A 19,228-nucleotide genomic window follows, 5' to 3' on the forward strand; every position below is an offset into this window, starting at 1 on the left:
CTCTTAGGCTAGGACAGTCACAATGACTGGCCAGTGAGCAACCATGGCCTTGCATGTAGCTCTAAATTGGTGAGGATTCCCAGACAGTAAACAATTGGCTGAACCTTGAGGTTGGGGAATATATGCAGACTAAAGCTGCTTCACAATCTGACCTTGAATCTGACCTGGGAGAATGAATTCATGTATCTGTCTCTAGGGGCAACCAGATATTGGTCTTTAGGAGCGACCAGCCTGCTTTGAATCTGCTCTGAATTCCAAATTAAGCTGTCTGTGTGTCTTTATGACTAAGAATCCTATGTCAGTCTGAGCAATATAAAATATCCTAGTATTATTTGTATTCATCAAAATTACATAACAAGAAGAATCATCTTCTTACCATCCTCAGCTATATGTGTGCCCAATAGATGGAATATATTCGTGAGATAAGCAAGCAGTGAGAATACAAACAAAGCTGCTCTTAGGGAAGAAATGAAGTTATTAGGGAAGAGATGAAGTGACTTATGAGCAACTGGTTTCCCAAGCCAATGATCCCACGTCCTTTCCAGGTGGGGCTCCCCACCAAAGAATCAGGCATCTGATGGGTTGCCTTGCTGAACACTAATAGTCACTTGCTGTATACTTCCACAGTAGCTCTTAGTCATCTAGCTTCTTGTTCATGATTTCAGGTTTGAGTCTCTATCACGTAATTAGGAATTAAGTTTTTGTACTCTGGTTGTACATAATAAATTATGGTCCTTTAACCTCCTTGAGATGGGCTACATATGACTTTTTAAATGCTTAAGTTTTCATCAGTGAACCAAGACCATGCCTAGCAGTGGCCTTTGTAAGAGTATTCAAAAGGAAGATGGGGGTCCCCACAACGATTATTCCACCAGAACTATGGTATTGCCACTAAATGGACAAACACCACCCAAAAATTGGCTTTGAACTACAAACTGCTCAGGAAAATTTTAAGTTGGCTAGCTAAGATGTTGGCACCTCACATACCACTCTAGCCAAGATTTTGGATAAACTTTGCACTTTCCCATTACACAGAGATTTGACAACAAATGATACCATTAGCTCTCCCAGGACTTGCTAATTATACCAATTCTTTTTTCACGATCCCCTAAAGATGCCATCACTCCAGACAGCAGAAGTTAATTTTAGGAACACAACACCCTCATCCCCAAGAGGTGGTGTGGATAGTTTTTTGTCTTTCATTGAATTATGGATATTTGTCATCATTTAGTGGAAGTGGTTACAAGTTGTTATTGGTAATGGTCAGGAAAAAGCTGAACAAAAAAGATTAGATTCAGGGTTTCTGTTCTGAAAAGAAAAAGGATGAAATAGATGATATGATATAAAATATGATATGATATGATATAATATAAGGGTAGATTGTTAAATCTACTTTTAAACCAAAAAAGCAGCTACTATTTTTAAAGATTTTACATTGGTATGGATTTTGTATGTTGATACAAAACTGAGGTTATTTTTTAATACTGGATATATGTTTCTACTCTTGCTTAAGGTATTTTTGTATATTGATAAATATTTAAGGTTATTTTTGTTGTAACATACTGTACAGGGCTGGAGAGGTGGCTTAGAAGTTAAGAGCAATGGCTGTTCTTCCAGTGGTCCTGAGTTTAATTCCCAGCAACCACATGGTGGCTCACAAACATTTGTGATAAGACCTAGTGCCTTCTTCTGGCCTGCAGGCATTCATGCAGGCAAAATATTGCATACATAATAAATAAATAAATAAATCTTTTTTAAAGAAAAAGCCCATGCTGTACATATATTTCTAATTTTGTTCAAGTTATTGTACCTATACAGCTCATTTAACAATGTAATGCAAATTTCTAGTCCTTGAATGTTATTATTACTATTTCAGACAATGAAGAAATGCAGGTAAACAGTAACCTATTACAATCAAACTTGTAGTTATGTTAGGTATGTTCTCAAGATCAAGCAGAAAAGTATTTTAGGTACAGAGGTCATCTTCAAACACTACAGAGATCTATAGAATATGGCATTTAAGACATTTGGATAACATAGGTCCTTTTTATGATGATGAGACATGTCTACTCTTGGCAACACCAATGCTTCAGAGAAGATGATGGGCACTGAAGAGACTCGACATGTAGCTTACCTTCTTTGTGACAAAAGTTAGCCACTGGGCAAGAAACTGCCCTTGCCTCAACTGCTGACAGCATGCTCTCCAAATTGGACTAGGAGGACACAAAAGAAAGTGACTGCTAATCCCAGCAAAATTCTTCACAGACCTCAAAAGAATGGTACTCAACTTTATATGGAAAAAAAACAGGATAGCAAAAACAATCCTGTACAATAAAAGAACTTCTGGAGGTATCACAATCCCTGACTTCAAACACTAATAAAAAGCTACAGTACTGAAAACAGCCAGGTATTGGCATAAAAACAGAGAGGAGAAGCAATGAAACCAAATCAAAGACTTGGATGTTAACCCACACTCCTTCTAACACTTGATTTTTGACAAAGAAGCAAAAAATATCAAATGGAAAAAAGAAAGCATATTTAATAAATGGTGCTGGCATAACTGGATATCAACATTTAGAAGAATAAAAATATCTATCATCATGCACAAACTCAAGTCCAAATGGATCAAAGACTGTATATAGTTTTTCTATAGTTAAAACATATGTCTTTTATTTAGCAATACAGATTAATTTAAAATGTAAGAGATAATAACCATCTTGAACTATTTCCTGAGCATTTAAAAATAATAAGTCTCTGAATGATTATTTGGAAGCAAATGTCGAGATACAGAGAAACTTGGCCTACAAATCGTGCCCAACATAGGGCACCTATATCCACATAAGATCTAAGAAAGTTTTAAAAAATTCTAAACACACAAGAATAGAGTCAAATATGACTTCTGAATCTTGTATTTCTTATGATGGCCACAGTAAAGAGGCGTGTCTCCTGGCAGTTGCCAGAACACCACGGGCTAAGTCACATGGCATGTTCCTGCAGTCTCTCTCATGGGCCACAGCACAGAAAGGAGTCTCCCAGCTGCTTCCTGTGGGCTTGAGCCACCAGTGTGAGCTCCACCAGTGTGTTGGATGGTAGGTTTGGGGTTTTGGTCATGCAGACAGAACAGGTTAGAAAAATTCAGTAAATACAGACCCAGATGGATAAGAAAAAATCTCTAAATGGATTATAGTGTGTTTAAAAATGTGAAAAGGCTTGTGTGAGAAAAGAAAAAGGGTATTGACAGTCATAGAAAAATATGCAGTTTTAAAATAATAAAGTCTTTAAAACAGAGTAAAGTAATAGAAAAGACCATGTAAAGTTGGAAAATACACAGGAAGTCTGGATTCTGCATGTTATTGTGTTATCTTTACATTTGATTGCTGGTTGCTGCTAAAGAAGCGACAGCTGCTAAGGCACACTGGATTATGAAAACTGCTGCATTAAACCAACCTATATACTTTGGAAATGTTTTGACTTCAAAATGGAAGTCAAAAATATTATTGAGGGAAGAGTTTATGTTTTTATTTCCACAGGAATTGAGAGGCTCTGGACTGATTTCAGGTTGATATGTATCAGGTTTGATTGGGGAAGACACCTGAAAATCCTAACTGCAACATAAAATAATTAACCTAGAAGAACTACAAAACACATGATGATGTCTATTTTACATGCTCATACATAAAACAAAAAAATTATCTTTGACTGACTTGTATACAATGCACAGTCTATACTTGTATTAATACAGACATGCATGTTACCTTTAAAAGTTTAAGTATTTTCAGAGCAAGGGGACCAGACACCAATAAAAATGGATATCCCAAGTAATTCAGCATCTTGCTTTTGTTACAGTTTTCTCAGAGTTCTGCATCCAGAACAGCTTTAAGGCTTCAAGGTTGCTGACTGAGATGGTCCCGCCTCACAGAAGACTCCAGGCAAGGCTAACAATTATCCTGACTTCTCTTAAGATTCCCCAAAGATTTCAGCATCCCAAGACAACAGGATGTAGGCTAGAGAAAACAATACCCACATTCCCCCAAAAAATGAGTTATTGATGTTTGTTATCTTTAAAAGGTTTGATAACAAACTGTTATTGGTCTTAGTTCTTTTAAAAAATCTAACCAAAAGAGTTAAATTCAGAGATCTCTTTCTAAAGGAAAAAGAGAGATATGATATACAAATGATAAGGGAAAAGGGCAGGTTACTGATTCTACTTTAATCTAAAAAGTAACTATTAATCTCAAAATACTTTACAATTGGTATGGATTTTCATTTATTGACACAAATTTAAAGTTTTTTTCTATTACACGTATGTTTCTACTCTTGTTTGTGGTATTGTGCTTATACAGCTCATTTAAAATATAATGTACAATTAAGAATACAGATTAGTAGTTAGTCATCTATAATAATCAAACTTGTAGTCCTATTAGATATGTTTTCAAAGTTAAACAGGTATATTTAGATAGATGGTTTTCAAACTCTTAAAAGACCTAAAGAATATAACATTTAAAAAAATTTCAGTAACATAAGACACTTCTTGATAGTGAAACACATCTGCTCCTGGCAGGTACAATGTACTTCAAAAAAGGATGATGGGAATCGAAGAAATGCCACATGGAGTTTGCTTTCTTTATGGCAAAAGTTAGCCATTTGGACAAGAAAACTGTCCTTGCCTCAATTGCTGACAGTATACTATTCAAACTGGACAAGCAGGATGCAAAAAAAAAATGACTGCCAAACTTTGCCCAGACAAGGTATTCCCTGCTTCTTAGAAATGTCTGTCAGATATACCAGGCCTGTAACCAAAGCTGAATGCCCCAACATTACAGATAAGCATAGGGTGGCTGTTCAGGCAGCCAGATGTCTCTGTTCTTAGGTAACATCTCACCCTTCTGGGGTCTTTGATGGAGTTAAAGACTAAATAGTTAGACTTACTAAAGTTTTCCTTAGTTATGCTAAAACGTCAAATAAATAGAAAACTTTAGACACAAAAAGATAAGATAAATAGTATTCTCTCCAATTTTGCCAAATATGAATGGACTGGATATTGTAACTATCTTACTTGGTAACATTTGTTGTATATAATTTTTACTATGTTAAAGTGAAACCCTCTCTTTTTAATTAGATGAAAGGGAAGAAATTCTGTGGAACAGTTTCTGTACACTCTAAATATGCATCGCTCTCATTGTTAATCAAGCTGATTGATGTCTAGGCAGGATTTTGGGGGCAGAGAGAATGCTGGGAAGAAGAAAGGCAGCATCAGAGGAGTCTCAAGCAGATGTAGAGGAAGCAGGACATATAGAAAATGAGGTAACAAGCCATGAGTCACGTGGTAGAACTCAGATAATATGTATTAATTTAAAATGTAACAGTTAGCTGGTAACCAGTGTGATCCAACAGCCAAGCATTTGAAATTAATAATAAGTCTCTGAATGGTTACTTGGGAGCAGCTGCCAAGAAACTCCGCCTACCAAGCCCCTTCCCTTGTCGCAATGATTGGCTTCCAGTGCTGTGGACGGAGGCTGCAGGAATGGTAGAAGTTGCTTTACCTCTCCTGCACATCTTATTGAACATCTGCTAATGTGAGCTCCGATCAGGTTGATTACAGCACACATTCCCAGATCATTATTACACCCTTAGATTGGAAACTTTTTATTTACTTCAGATGTGAATTTTCTTCAGACAAAAGAGATGGAAAGTGATTAGCCTTAAAAGGCAGCTTGTGGTCTGTTTGGATTCAGCAGGGGGCTCGAACTTTGTGCAGGTGCAGTTGCTCTGCCTTGTGTAGATCGCCCTCTAGTGGTCTTCAGGGTGAGCATACAGAGGTGCCAAGTTTCCAGAGAATTGCCCCCAATTATCTCATATTGGCCTTGTTTCTAAGACTGAAAATTGGTGCCCTTCAATCTTTGTTGAAGGCTTTGTTTTGTAATTTGTACATGATTTTCCTTCATAAAACCCCATTGGCCTTGTTTCTAAGACTGAAAATTGGTGCCCTTCAATCTTTGTTGAAGGCTTTGTTTTGTAATTTGTACATGATTTTCCTTTATAAAACCCCATTTTCTCCAGAGGCAGAAGAAAATCTCCATTAAGATGTCCAAGAATGGGGCATAAAATAGGTAAATACTTAACCATTTTAGAAAGGAAAGAAGCTAATTTAGAAAAGAAATTCCATGACTGTAAACTTTCATAAATGTAATCAAGCTTTCTCTTGAACTAACTATAAATCATGTCATAATGGGGGCATCATTAGAAATATATATAAGCTTACAGTTTAAACTATTTAAAAGTGACATTTACTCGTTTATCCATGGGTGTGGGGGGACACATGACTGTGCCAATGTGGAGGCCAGAGGACAACTTGGGAAGTCTGTTCTCTCCCGAGACCACATGAATCCCAGAGACTGAAGTCAGGACATCCCACCTGTCCCAGGTTTACCACTTTAAGCATACAATTCAGTGGCAACAGGCACATTCACAATGTTACCAACACCAACAGGAGTCCTACACACCTCACCTTTCCCCCAAACTCCCTGCAGGCTCTATGGCCCTTTCTGACTCCCTGAAATCATCTATTCTAAGGCAAGTTCAGCCCTGTGGGACCAAACCCTTGGCCACACTATGTGCTAAGAGATGCTATGCAGTGTGTATTAAGTACAGAACCTGTAGGTGTCCACCAAGAAACAGGGTATGGGTGGAGATGATGTCTCACGGTTCTGGTATAGAAGGGTTTTGTATCCTGATGAGCATGAGGGGTTGGGGGAATATATTTAGGACTGACAATCCTGGACTGTTTGGTAACGACATTTTAGGAGCAGCCAGACTTTGGTGCACAGTGGAGGCACCATTTCTATTTTCATCAGCAAAGAAAAGGTTCCTTTTCTCTACTTTCTTACCAACGTTTGTTATTATCTGTCCTTTATATAATTGCTTTCCTAAGGATATGACTTCCTTGTGGTAAGCTTATTTTCTTCTTATTTTTAAAGCAAGCACACCACACATTTATAATGATATTTAAGCTTTATTTTTATGAGTATAGATGTTTGCCTCTATGTGCACCATGTGGATGCAGTGGTTACTGAGACCAGAAGAGGGCATCAGATCTACTTAAGGTAGAGTTACAGGTGCTTGTGAGCTGCTTAATGTGATTGCTGGGAACTGAATCTTGGTCCTCTGCAAGAGCATGTATTGTTTGTGTGTGGGGGGGGAGGTAGAGACAGGGTTTCTCTGTGCAGCTCTGGCTGTCCTGGAACTCTCTCTATAGGCCAGGCTGGCCTCAAAGTCACAGATCTCCACCTGTCTCAGCTTCCCAGGCACTGGGGAATAAAGTTGTACACACCACTGCCAGCAGCAACATTTGTTCTTAACTATTAAGCCATCCCTCCATCTCCATTAAACTCTTTCTATGCAACACTGATACATTTTTTTCTAAATATTTTTATTAGTAAATAAAATCTCTCAATCTAAACTTACTTTTTTATAATTTGAGATGAATAGAATTAACATTCTTCTGACACCAAATCGTTTTCAGAAGTCTTGGCTTTCAACTACGATTCCAACATCGACTTTTGTGCTGAGATTAGATTTTTTTAATTGACTTTTAATGACAATTAAATATTCTTAAGGATATTTAATTTGCTTATCTCTCCTTACCCATAAAGAAACACACCATTCCCTATATCTTGCTCTCATCACAAGGAGCAGCTGGAGCTGCAAGGTGCTGGGAGTGGGAGGGCCTGGCCGAGAAAACAAGAGCCTAGAGCTGAGCAAGTAGAGCCAGAAGGACCTCGCAGGAGCTCAGCTATGCCCCGTGGATGTGAGCGCCTGGCTCGATCCATCCTCAGGGCACTCATTCTGCTGTGTGTGTAGATCTGGGGGGCAACCATGAGGAAAAACGCAGGTGAACACAGCAGCAGATGATGAAAACTTGGTGGGCAGCTTAGAGCTGGAAGTTAAATTTCTACAAAGGAAACTGGGTTTGTTACTAAAATTGAAACACCAGGAAAATCATGGTGGGACAGAGTGACTTGGTCTAAGAACACAAAGAGTGCTTTGTCTTTCCGTGAGCACAATCCAAGACTGTTTTGTACATTCATGGAAGCATTATCATTCTAAACCCTTAGCTAGACCTGGAGACCGCAGAAGGGTGGGAGTCATCTGAGACTCTCGGGACTGCAGAACCCACAGATGGATTTTGTAACTGTGTGAAGAAAGAATCTAAATTGGGCCTGGCCCTCAGTGCTTCTTCCTGTTTGGGTGCAAGCATTGTGCTTGCTGCCTGTGGAGCCCACCACAGTACTGTACTGTTCACACACAGGGAGGCACAGCTTCGGGGCGGGAGATGGGGGAGGCTAACCTCATCTCTTTGGGCTTGTTCAGGAAGGTGGACCCCTCTCCTGGTCTGTGGCTCTGACAGAAAGAAACCAGCCTGCCATTTGGAGTCCTTTGGAAGTGTGGAGGCTGCAGTCTATGATTTGTTCTTGGGTTCGGTGAGACAGTGTTCATGTTACAGTTCTGGGCTAGCAAAGGGAGATGCAGGCAATGCGTACAGCTGACCTCAGGGCTGTCGGTCTCGCACAGAAAGTTCTGGAAGTTTTTTGCTGGCCATAATCATCATCACGGGGCTGTTGGTTTCCTGAAGGCTTTTGTAGAGTCCCGTGTCATTCTTTCATGCCTTCATCATGTTTAAAAGCTTTTAAAAGAAGGACTTGTAGGCAGGAGGGCAGCATAGATTGTATATGAAAATGTACATGGTCAAGTCAGAAACCGCCTTGGCTCTCCTATCCAGATTTAGCTCTGGGGCAGCTCTGTGCCCCCAGAAAGTTTGCTATGATGGTCATAATACTTCAGTAAAGTGGCTCTTCTGCCCAGCCATCACAGCAACGTGGCTGTGATAACCGAGTGACCCTGTGAGTCACTCCTAATCAAGGCTTCCCTCTCTCTTTCAGTTGACACTGCCTTGTGTTTTAGACATGATTCTAACCCAGCTGGCTTGTTGGAGAGTCACCCAAGGTTCCTCTGTAACATTGAGGTATCCATCTTCAGCTTACGGGCCTAGAATAGCTGACAGAATTTTTCTATGAATCAGCAATTTTGAAGTATTAAACTATCTTGTCTTGGCAAAGTTTAGCAGTCATTTTGTGTTTGTTTGTTTTATGTCCTGCCTGCTCATTCAATTTGGACAGAATACTGTCAGGAGTGGGCGCAAGGTCAGTTTCTTGCCCAGTGGCTAAATTTGCAACAAAGAAAGAAAACTTCATATGGAGTTTCTTTGATGCCCATCATCTTTTCTGCAATAGGTTGGTGCTGCCAGTAGCAGACACATCTCATTGTTATTAAAAAAAAAACCATGTTATTAGAACATCTTAAACACCATACAAGAATCCATACCAATGTAAAATATTTAAGACTGACTGCTGCTTTTTTAGTTTAGAAATAGATTCAATAATCTTTCCTTTGATCATATCATTTCAATATCCCCCTTTTTTTTCAGAATGAGATCACTGAATGTAATCTCCTTTTTCCAGGTTTTTCTGACCATTACCAATAACAACTTATAACCACCCCCCAAATGATGACACATATCCATAACCCAGTGAAATATAAAAAGCTACCCAACTCCATCTCTTGGTAATGTGGACATTGTGTTCTCTAATTTTTTTCTATTCTCTGGGGATTAATAGCATCTCTAGGGGACTCTGAAAAAAACTGAGAAAATGATCAACTCCTGGGAGAGCTAACTGTATCACTTTTTGACAGTCTCTGTACAAAAGGAAAGTGTAGGGCTTATCTGAAGTCCTGACTGGAGTAGTGCATGAGACTGGACCATCTCAGCCTTGAAACTGTCCTAATCATTTTGTAGTCTAAAGTAGATCTTTTGATGGTGTTTGTTAGCGTCATGTCATTAACCACAATCCAGGTCATTATAAAATATAGTTTAAAAATAATAAAGTCTTTAAAGAATAAAAGATAGAAAGGAAAAGCCACCAAAGATGAAAAATACACAGGAAGTCTGGATTCTGGATGTTACTGTGTTGCTTTTGAATTTTCTGATTGCTGATGTAGGAATGGCAGCTATTAACAGACCTTGGATTATGAAAACTGCTGAATTAAACCAAGCTACATATTTTTAAAATGTCTAGGTTTAAAATGGAAGTCAATGGTATATTACTTTTGGGAAGCAGTTATGCTTTTATTTCCACAGGAAATAGGGGGTTTGGATTCATTTTAAGTTGATATATATCAGGTTTGATCAGAGAATACTCCCTGAAATCCTGGCCAGAAACATACAGAAATAAACCCAGAAAAGCTGCAAACAATCATGTATATTTTACTTATTCATACATAAAACAAAAAAATCATCTGTAACTAACTGTACACACCACATATTCCATACTTGTAATGTATGTTGCATTTGAAAGTTTATGTATTTTCAGAACAAGGGGGACTAAACACCAATGAAAATGGATGGCCAAGGTGATCCAGAATCTCAAAATCCCCCTGTTACAGTTTGTGAGTTCTACGTCTAGAACAACTTCAAGACTGCTGGATGAGAGGATACAGCCTCATAGACTATTCCAGTGAAGACTTAACAATTATCTTGAATTTCCTCACGATTCCTCCAAAGATACCCAAACACCCAGACAACAGATTCAAATTTAAAGTTAATTTTGTTATACTGTATGTATGCTTCTACTTTTCTTTGGAGTATTGTATTTATATAGCTCATTTAAAATATAATGTATAATTAAGAAATATAGATTAATAATTAGTTATCTATAACAGTCAAACTTATAGTCATGTTAGGTATGTTTTGTTGTCATACATAGATATATTTAGATAAATAGATGGTCTTCAAACACTTCAAAGACCTAGAGAATATGGCACTTAATATGTTTAATAGCCTAAACCTTTTCATGATAGTGAGAAATGTCTCCTCCTGACAGTATCAATATACCTCAGAGAAGATGATGAGCACCAAAGAAACTCTTTATGGAGTTTGCTTTCATTGTGGCAATGTTAACCAGTGGGCAAATAAACTGTTTTTTGCCTTTGACAGCTGACAGAATGCTGTATAGACTGGACAAGTGGGGACACAGAACAAAAACTGTTGAACTTTGCCAAAACAAGGTAGGACAACTTTTCAAGATTCTTGATTTATGGGAGAGTCTGCCAAATATTCTTCAGGACACAGAGGAAAGTGACTAACAAACTTTGTTAGAACAAGGCAGTACAGTCTTTCAAATGTCTTGCTTCACTGACAAGCTTTTTAGATACTCTAGGCCTGTAGACTGAAGATCAATACTCCAATGTTGCAGAGGAACTTTGGGTGACTGTCCAGTTTGCTAGATGTTTCTGTCTTTTGTAGAGTTTTGGAAGTTGCTAGCAGTGTACTTCCTGTTTAGTCAGGTAATAGTATGTCCTTCTGGGGTCTTTGATAAAGTTGAAGACTGATAGTTATATTTGATTTTTTTAATTATGATAAAAGATAAATTAGGTATAAAACTTTACACTTACAAAGATAAATAATTGAATATTTTCTCTAAACTTGCCAAATACAAATGGACTGTATATTGTAGCTATAATTCTTATTTAATAACTGTGTTTTTGTATATAATTTTACTTTGTTAAAGTTAAAACTTTCCATTTTATTTAGACAAAAGGGGAAAATGTGGAATACTTCTGTACACTGTGAAAGTGTGTTACTCTCATTGCTAATAAAAAGCTGATTGGCCAATAGGTATGCAGGATTTGGGGTAGGGGCAGAGAGAATGCTTGAAAGAAGAAGGACAGAGTCTGAGGAATCTCAAGAGATGAAGGAAGAAGCAAAATTAATGTGCTGTGTGGGAAGAAGGGATCAGCATGTGCTAGAGGATAAATAAGAAATACAGATTAATTTAAAATGTAAAAGTTAGCTAGTAACAAGCCTGAGCTATCTGCCAAGCTTTTGTAATCAATATTAAATCTCTGCATTTATTTTGGAGCCAGAGGTCTTAAGAAAAGCTCTGCCTACAACTGGCTGCTTTTTAAGAGGACCTGGGTTTGATTTCTAACATTCACATTGACTGGCTAACAACTATTTATAACTCCAGCTTTGCAGGGGGATGGGGGACTGAGGTCCTCTTCTGGCTTCTGTGGTTACTGTACACATTTACATGTACCCAGAGATCAATGAAGCAAACACCCACATATATAGAATAAAAATTTTTAAATGAACTAGAATATAAATTAATTTATTTATCGCCTAATTGCCAAATTATTTAACATGAAAAATTATGTTTGTAATTGTATAAACATTTCAAATGTTTAAATTGACTTGTTTCACATATTATCAAACACTTTCTGGTGGAATCATTTAAAATCTGCACTTTTAAGGCATGCTAAGTGGTTATTAATTAGTCATTATGTTATGTAATGTATATATATATATACACATATATATGTATATATATATATATATAACTTACCCTTCTAACTAGGTGAAGTTCTATATCATTTAATTAATACCTCAATCTTCAGCATACACCCTTAGCGCTGTGTGTTCAGTTCATTAACATTGTAGCATATGTCTTTCTGGCCCTTTTATCTAGGTGAAATTCTGTATCACTTAATTAATATCTCAATCTCCGGTGCACACACACCTTTGACTCTGTATGCTCAGTTCATTGCCCTTTTACATAGAGACCATGTAGCATCTGTCTTTCTGGACCAGACGTATGTCACCCAGAATAAAATCTTTTAAAGTAATTCAGGTTATCACAAATGTCACGATTCTGGAATTGATTCTTTAAGATCGAACTTTGTTCAGAGAGCAACTAACATGAGACACATCAAGTTGGAGAGATCAAACCTCCCATGATTATTTTGTTTATTGATATTGCAAGGAAAACATCGAAAACCAGAGTCCACATGTACAAGACAACAGTGTTAATAGATTTCAGAATCAAACACCTGTTACTGTTACAGAGCAAAGTAATCCAATCTGAACTATAATTCATGGCTAAGAAAACATAGTATGTTTTCACAGCATGTGAATAGGATTCTGGTCACAATACTATACTAGTCTTTGTCTTAGCGAATGGCAGCTCTGTCTTGTCCATCTGAAAACTTTATCATTGAGAGGTTGGCATCAGTACAGGTGGTGGGCATCACTGATTCCTATCAGGACTAGATTTTTCCTGTATCATGCAGGGTGAGTAAGGAGGAAGAGGAATCCTAACCCATACATTCCATACATATCAACATGAAAACAGTACAGATCATTGCCCGTTATCCAGAAATGCATCTTTTTTTTTTCCTTTTGTGGCCCAGAGATTCCATACTTGAGTCTACACACTCAAGGGTGTGGGCTCATCCACAGAAACATGAACAACCCACTAGCTGCCAAACCGCGTCTCAAAACATACCCAAATCCAACATTATATTTAATCCATAAATAATATAACAACTGTCAGATTTTCAATAAAAGATTTAGATTACGTGTGAATTTTTCTTCTTATCTGGGGGAGGGGCATTTTGACAATGAGAATTTAATGAAACACAAAGGTTTTGTCAGAGATAAAGACCAGCCAGGAACAGAATCCCCAACCCAGAACATTTGTGTTCCAGAAAGAACAGAGGTTGTTTGCTCTTGCTGAACCCTAGCTTTGGCTATGACTCTGGTGCCCAGGGGCATTAAAGCCCCAAGTGAAGACAGCCTCTAGGATATGAAAGAGAAGTGAATTCTGCCACCTGGAGGCAGGCAGCACTCAGCTCACTAGAATACCATCTGTCCTTATTGTCTTCTGTGTTTCACAAGTCCCAGCTCTGCTCTCCTAAGGCTGACCCCTTGGATGAGATGTAATGTCAGTTGTCAAGTAGATATTACAAGTGGGGGTGCTGGAGAACCCTGGCACCACACTGTCCTCAAGCCTGCTTGCTAAACCCTGTGGGGATTCACTTAGGCCAGACTGATTCTCAGGGTTGCCATGACAGTACAAGTTTGCCAACCTCACTGGCCGGATTTAAGACTTCACCTGCCCTGGTTGTTGATCATCTGTGCTTTCCCTGTCTCTCTTTTTCAGGGGCTCCCCAAGTATTAATGACACGTCTCTTACTAAAGGCATGGGGGACAGACGTCAATCACTGCCCACATTCATGATCAACCAGTTCTAGAGCCAATAAAGTAATTCTGTCTTTAGTTCAGTTTCAGTGAGATCACCGAGATACACGAAGCATAAAAAGCTGTTTGAAACTACAACATGAATTATTGGTCTAAGAGTCTGTCTCTGCTGTTTGCAGAGGCAACATATCTCCATTGAAAGATAACTAAAGCCGTGACTGAAAAATATTGTTCTAATTGACAGAGCATAATTATGTAATTTACAAGGGCTTGATGATGCTTAATATATTATTCAATGAGGAATGAGAAAAACAATGAAACTAATTACTATTACATAATCACATAATCAATATAATTAGTTTGACATTTACTTTGTATGAAAATGCACACACAAACACACACCCTTGACTTCCCAATATTTTAACATGATTAATGAATGGCAGTCACAAAATTTGAGTAATGCATATGGGCAAATACATAAATAGGGAAATTTTAAATATTACTGAACTTCTTTGGGGACTATTGTAGGAATTTGGGTACAGAAATTGAGCATTTCATGGGATTTTATAGAATAAGTGGCAATTGACTTTAGAATAGGAAATCTCAACAAAACCCAAGCATACTGGGCAGTTTTTTTAAATCCACAAATTGACACCCAAATCTGTTTTGGATTTATCTGTAATCGTGGCTGGTCTCTGCTAAGGAACTATAAGTAACTGAGATCTCTTGAAATCAGGCATTAGAGCAGGGTCAGAACAAACACCAGATGTCAGACCTCAGCTTCACCCCAAGGCCCAAGCACTGGCTTGACAGGTAGAGCGCTAGCGACTTGAAGTCGCCTCTTCTTGCCACCGGCTCTGGTGTGGTGGGGCTCAGAAGAAATCACACTGGGAAATCTGTTTCGGGAATGGAGGTGGAGGCTGCCCGTTTTTAAGATGTGTGGGTGCTCCTTGCTGTGGACCACTGCTTTATGTGTCGGGGACCCTGGTTGGTGGAAGGTCAGGAAGTAGGATTAAAGCAGGTTCACTCTGTGTCAGGCCAACCTCGAGCCAGAAGTTCTTAGGTTGGGAGCCAGTAGGCGCCCAGTGGAAGAGAGTCTCAGTTGCTGCTGGGTGGGTTCACTGCTTAGAACTCAACAAAGTAGAGATGCAACTCTCTCCTAGAGCAGCAATGCAGAGAGCTGTCAATCTGTGGAGTTTGTGTCCGTCCTCGCCCCAGCGCCCCACAACAGTACTGCCTGCAGGAGCCTTTCCAGTGTGTCAGGCTGTGGTCTCAGTGGCCTCCTTCTCCTCCTTCCTTGGACAGTTAGGACCATGTAGCTCTCCTCTTTCAGTGCCTCTTGAAAGAAACATAACTCAGATATGAGTTTGGAGAGACCTCATGCTCCAGGCAATGCGACAGAAGCCAGAGAAATAAGGATAAGTAGCAGTTCTTTTCAGAGCTGTCAAGCCAAGTCTCTCTTCCTTGGGTTCCAAACAGGACACGGGAACACTCCACACTGAAGCCTCTGTTCCCTGGAGGTCGGTTGGGTCCCAGGACTTTGCACTGTTTTAACTACAAAACAGTAAACTTGATTGTTTTTGTTTTCTGGACAAAAAGGTTCCTAGATACATCGCTAGAGAAGCAGTTGGTGTCCCATCCCTGCTGCCTCCTCTCCAGCCCAGCTTGAGTTTGACTTCCTTTTTAGGAAAGTGGCTCCAATTACAGAGCTCCTCTGCTCTTCCCTAGAGTTTGAACTGAGGACCTCAAACACTCTAGGTATTTACTTACCACTGAGCCCCGGGCTCAGCAATCTAGTCAGACCCTTCCTCCTGAGTGCTGGGGTTATAGGCTTGGACCACCCTGCAGGCTCCTGCAGACATTTTTCAGGGCTGAGGAGAGAACCCGGGGCTTTGTGCACGCTGGACAAGACCCTCTTCCCCATCATATCTATCTATCTTTATCTATCTATCTATCTATCTATCTATCTATCTATCTATCTATCTATCTATCTATCTATATCGATATGTGCTTTGGTGTTCTGACTGCATACAAGTGAGAGTGTCAGGCCCCCTGAAACTGAACTTATAGTCAGCTGTGACCTGCCATATGGGTGCTAGGAATTAAACCCAGGTCCTCTGGAAAAGCAGTGATTGCTCTTACATGCTGAGCCACCTCTCCAGCCTCGAGAAAACCCTTTTAAAAACAGATTTTGTGAATTTATTTCAGGCTTTCAGAAAGTTCCAACACCTATGTTACACAGGCAACTCTTTCATTTTAAAAAGTGCCTGTCTAGGCCAGCGTCCTGTGCTATTTGGATCTGGGGATCTGGACGACATCCTCACAACTTGTGACTTTCCTCTTGCACTGTGGAAGACTGACTATAAACCTCTGAGTGTGTGCGCTGAATAAATCTGTCAGGTGTTGAGATTAGCACACCTGTCTAGCTGTGTTCTGACAAGGATTCAGTCATGTTCAGTGCATAGGATGAACATCTCCTTGGAAGAGACAAGCTATCAGAAATAACTCTTGGCAGCTGGAGAAACGGCTCTGGGTATTTACTGTTGTTGCAGAGGACCCAAGCTTAGTTCCCAGTACCCACATCAGGCTGTTCATAACTACCTAAAGTTTAGCTACTGGAATCTGAACTCTGGTCCTCATGATTGAGCAGTAAGTACCTTTAGCTGCTGCTCCATTTCTCCAGCCCTCCATTACCCTCTCAAGGGGCAGAATATGTTTTCTATAAAAGAGGAATCAACCTGGACGGGCGATGCAAGGTTAACTGTCCTGTGTGTGTATTGTTGACAATAATGGCGAGGTGTTTTCTTCCTTGATATGTTTCTGACATGAGTGCCACTGTGTGTCTAGATTTCAATGACTGATCATCACATTAACTATTTTGGTCTGCTGGCTACTCTAATATCACCATCTCAAACTCCCGCTGGTTTAGAAGTGATGGTACTAGCTAAGTAAGCGTGGGCTCTAACTAGTTTAAGACTCTCAGAGGCTTCTGCACCATGTCTCTCATCTGCAGGGACCATGAGTCTTGTGAGTCAGACCATGGTTGCTGGGAAAGTTAGAAAAATTAGGAGGGAAACTCTCATGTTAAATATGGATAATACAAATGTGGCTGATTATAGTGATGGCGATATTTTTCACAGAATTTTTAGATTTTTGAAACTTTCATCATTGTTGTGGTCTGCAAGAATCATGCAGTGAGATTTCAGCTGATAGAGCAGAAGGCTGACCCACCAGAAGGAATGCGTTCTGACGGAGGCAAACCCAGTTGGCAAGGCGCTGGGCCTACCACCTTTTGCATAGCGACTGATTCTCACAGTGCATTTCTTGTGAAGCCATAAGCACTCTCTCAGTGCAAGATTCTGCAGAGTATAGAAAAGTGAGCACAACTTTTTCCCATGCACTGGTTGGTATCCCCCCCCCCTGCAACTTTGTGAACCTCCAGTAGGAAACTCAGTCACGCAGTCAATAACCCTGGTTCCCACAGTCTAATTGCCGCTTTGTTCCCTGAGAAAAACTCAGTAGCCAGCTCCCTGCAACTATCTTCTTCTTGGCAGGACATTTGGCTGGGAGAGGAGTCCTTTATATGGCTCACTTTCCAGACCTCTTAGATAGAGGTGGCACACCCTAGCTTGTTTGATTCTTAATCCTTCCCGATAAAGAGACTGGTGCCCTACATCCTCCTACAGCTGCCTTAGGATAAGTGCTAGCCTCAGTTAACCTCCCGCTCTGCCCTAAGAAAGCTATTAAACCCCGTTCATATGAACTGCACGGAGGACAAGCACCACCATTTGGCTTAGGTGGCTGAAATTTGTTAGATTATGAATTTTGTACTTTATTACCACAAATCCCCCTTGTCCTAACCATATAGAGTGATAGATACAATTTTCAGATCTGAAAAGTCCCCTTTAGCTAGCCGCATTGACGAAAATGCTAATGTAAATCAAACACCACACATTTCCCTTCAGAAGCTTACATGGCTAGCCGTGGCCATCATAAACACTGTTCCCAGCATCTGCAGGTGAGGGAGTGCCCAGAGAACACAGAGCTGCTGCATTTCCTCCCCTTTTCTACATTCTTTGATTACAAAATTCTTGTTTAAGTAACCACACTTAAAATGCAGTTTAGCTTACAAATTCCCCTTCTCCTCCTTTTTAAAATTTAGAAGCCTCCTAGGTGCTTTTCGGGTGTCTTTTCCGGCCACACCTCCCCAGGACCATAAAAGTCCAGCTTTGGCTTAGGCTTGCTCCTAACTAGCTCTTACAGCTCAAATTTACACATAGTTTTTCATCTATATTTTTTTATGAGGCTCATAACCTCATCTCCATTCTGTCCCTCTTGTTTCCTCCACGTCAGGCTGGGCCCTCCCATATCAATCATTGATCAAGAAAGTGCCTTGCACATTTCCTCCAGGACTGGAGGAGTTTTTTCTTGATTAAGGTTCCTTCTTCCTAGAGGGAACTCTGGCTTGTGTCAAGTTAACAAAAAAAAAGAACACGCACATTGCCCAGAGGCCTTCTAGTCAGCCTATCACACCCGCACACAGATGTTTCTTACAGCACTCTTCACAATAGTGAAGTTATGGGACCAAGCTCAGTGTGCAATAACAATGGAATGTGTAAAGAAAATACCTTATGTATACATGATGGATTTCAGCCATAATGAAGAATGAAGTTATGTCATTTTCAGGAAAATGCATGCAACTGGAAATGGTTAAGCCAATTCAGTGAGAAAAATACAGCTTGTTTTTTCTTACAGTTAGCTCAACACTTAACGACTTAGCACACATTCCTCAGTGTCTCAGAACTCTAGCGACCACATGTTTTAAGTTCTGAATGCAGAAGACTCTTAGAAGCATAAGGTCATGTTTACTTCTTCTACACAGTGTAGGAAGAGTGTGATGAATCTTGCTTCATGCATCAACACATTCCAGATCAATTCTTTTAAATATTTTATTCACTGAGTGAAAGAAAGCAAACATTAGAACATTTGGAAAGCAGAAGGTCAGAAGCCTGTGGATGTGTTTGCTTCTTGCACTCCTTGAGAGAACTTGGTATGTGATAAGTTAACACAATACTCACTGTATAAAAATGTGCATTTGAATGCCTGCCTGAACATATGCATCCATTTATGTATGAT

This window comes from Microtus pennsylvanicus, chromosome 3 (assembly GCF_037038515.1).
Source record: "Microtus pennsylvanicus isolate mMicPen1 chromosome 3, mMicPen1.hap1, whole genome shotgun sequence".
NCBI lineage: Eukaryota > Metazoa > Chordata > Mammalia > Rodentia > Cricetidae > Microtus > Microtus pennsylvanicus.